We start from the raw sequence: 3209 nt of genomic DNA on the forward strand, positions 1-3209 counted from the left end.
CTTTAACGGAATAATTCATCTTCTTATCTCTTTTTCTATTGTTAGTCTTACTCTAACATATTAAACGTTAGGCCTATGTCAGTCATTAGGCCTATCACTTCTACTGTAGTTAACGTCACGCCGAACTTTTCCTTGCCCGTAACTTTACTGTATTCTATTATTGTCTGTCTGTCTGCTGTTTCAGTTCGTCTCACACTATTTATATATTTGTTACTTAATCGTCTGGACTCCTAGTAATCCCTATATTCTCGACGTCAGTGTATTGCACGCGACGTTCGATAGTCTCAACATCAATGAATTATAAACATAATTTCCTACAATCGTCTGCTTTTAACTCTTATTATAACAAAACTAAACAATAATTAAATACTCACTCACAAAATAAATTAATCAATAATATCTAAACTAAACAGTCTTTTATATCATGATAAAGTACAACTGGTATATTATTTGCCTTTAATCGGTTAATTGACGAAAATGTAAACAAAAATGTGGCTAGGTTGACATAGTAAAAAATGAAATAACTTCGAATGAAAAAAACTGTAGTTTTACAATCTTCTCGGATGATCCAGACGAATTAATTCATAACTTTTGTGAACTACACTCTAAATGACGTTGAGAAACAAATGTTAGCTAGCGGTCTAAAATTTTCAGTACCCCACTCCATAAAAATAGTTTCTTTAGTGGAATTTCTATCTCTCATTAAACTATTTCTGAGAAAGTTGTACAGCTTCTCAATTTTGAAAAAGATTTAATTTTTTTTTATAATATTTGTACAATCATATTTATTAAAGCTTTGGATTATTTCGAAGAGCAATGGTGTTAAGGTGTTTTGTTGTGGATAGATGTAAACTGAGATATCATTTAGAACAGAAACTAAAAGAAAATAGTGATTTAAAACAGACAACTACGTTTTCATCATTTTATGTTTTGCACTCATTGTGATTACATTTTTATTAAATTTAATAACCTTCAGTTGTCCCGTGAATTGTTAGTTTGTTGAATTTAGTGCAAAGATACTCTAGGGATCTGCATTACTCGTCAGCGTAATTTTGAAAGGATGGACGAGAGAGAAGGCAGCTAGTCAACACCGCCTACCGCCATCTCTTGGGCTACTCTTGTCAGATCGAATAGTGGAATTTGATCGTCACTCTTATAACGCACCCATGGTCCAAAGTGCGTCGCGCGATATTTATTTTTGCCTTAACAGGTAAAATTGTGATTTGTTCTTTCCAAAACTCGTGGTAAAGGTTGACTCAGTTCTGGCTGAAACCCTTGGTGAAAGGCTGACTCATTCCTTGTTGAATTAAACCGTTGATGAAAAGCTGACTCAGTCCTTGCTGAAACCCTTGGCGAAATGCTAACTCAGTTCTGGCTGAAACTCATGGTGAAAGGCAGATTCAACCCTGGCTGAAACCCGTGGTGAAAGTCTGACATAGTTCTGGTTTTTTTATTTTATTTATTATTTTATTATTTCTATTTTATTTTTCCTTTCTAAAGATTCTCTATTTTCCTACATTTATTCTTCTAGCAGTTTTTTCTTTAATAGGACTTCTAACTCTTGAGGTCTCTTTGCGTTTTGATAACCTAGTTCTGGTTTGTTTATGAGGTAATACATGAGAAAGGAAGAAATTTGAAAATAATTGTTCTTAATATGCAATATTAATTACTTTACCAATAAGCTTAATCTGGTAGCTACCAACAATTGTTTTTTATACTATAAATAGGAAAAAATATTAATTTTTTTTAAAGGAAAGTAGGGATCATTGGTTATTCATAGAATTGTTATATGAAGTATATAAAACTGCTGCAATAAAAAGTACACAAACAAGTAAAGTGAAACTAGTTGGATAGATTTTAAAACGATTTTCAATCCCTAGTTTGGTTGGCATTGTGATCCGTATAGCTAAATGAAGCAGTCTAAATTTGCCAACCAACGTAAGGGATTGAAAGTCGTTTTAAAACATATCCAACTAGTATTAACATACTTGTTTGTGTACTTTTTATTGCAGTTTTTATTTTGTTTTGGATACTTCTTATAGCAATTCTACGAATGACTAACGATCCATGCTTTCCGTTAAATTTGAATTTTTTTTCCTATTTATCTGTTCAGTTTATATATGTCTACGGAATGGACACAACCTCTATAAAGTTTCAGTATAGCCAGATCCATGATAGCTATAACCTTCACAAGAACTAAAACCACAATTACTAACTTATAAAATGTAATCCTTACTTTGGTCAACAGATAAATTTCATACAATTTTAAAGGGACAAAAAGGAGCTTATTAGCCCATCAAGGATGCCCCTTTCAGCTCCCAACTATAACCACCCTTTACTACTCATGAATTCATCCAATCTTTTTTGAACATTTTCTGCCTTGAAGGCAGCTCGTTCCAAAAGCCAACCACCTTGTTTGAAAAGTAATATTGTCTAAACTGCAGACGACTCCTACGCTGCCAAAATTTGAATTTATGCTCCCTTGTCCTATTGTTTTCATTGCTAAACACACAAAAAAAAAAATGTGACGGATTTATATTATCAGTACCCTTAATAATCTTAAACACTTCAATCAAATCCCCTCTGACCTTTCTCCTTACCAGAGAAATCAAATTTAGAGATTTTATTCTCGCCTCATAGGACAATCCCACCATCCTAGTGGCTCTTCTATGAAACTTCTCCAACAATTCAATGTCCTTCTTGAGGAATGGAGCCCAAAACTGTACACATTACTCTAGATTAGGCCTTACAAGTGATCTATACAGTGAAACAATAATATCCCTTGTCTTGTATTCAATATTTCTATACATGCTACCCAAAATCCTATTAGCCCTATTGCTAGTTACAATACACCGTTCAGATGATTTAAGTGATATTTCAATCACAACACCAAGATCTTTTTCTTCAACCACAGTATTTAATTAATGTATTCCCATTTAAATTGTAACAATAATTTGAATTGTGAAAACCTACATGCATCTCCTTACATTTGGATAGTTAAACATTATTTGCCATGTATTGGCCCAATGCATCAAATGATCTAAATCTCTCTGTAAGTCTGCAGCATCTTTGATATTGTTAGCCACACCACAAATCTTAATGTCATTTGCAAACTTCAAAATGTTGTCAATCATTCCAGAGTCAATATCATTAATATATCGTATTTTTCAGTGAATAAGACGCACTTTTTTATCACAAAATTTGATGTC

The sequence above is a fragment of the Limulus polyphemus genome, unplaced genomic scaffold (assembly GCF_000517525.1).
Source record: "Limulus polyphemus unplaced genomic scaffold, Limulus_polyphemus-2.1.2 Scaffold1167, whole genome shotgun sequence".
NCBI lineage: Eukaryota > Metazoa > Arthropoda > Merostomata > Xiphosura > Limulidae > Limulus > Limulus polyphemus.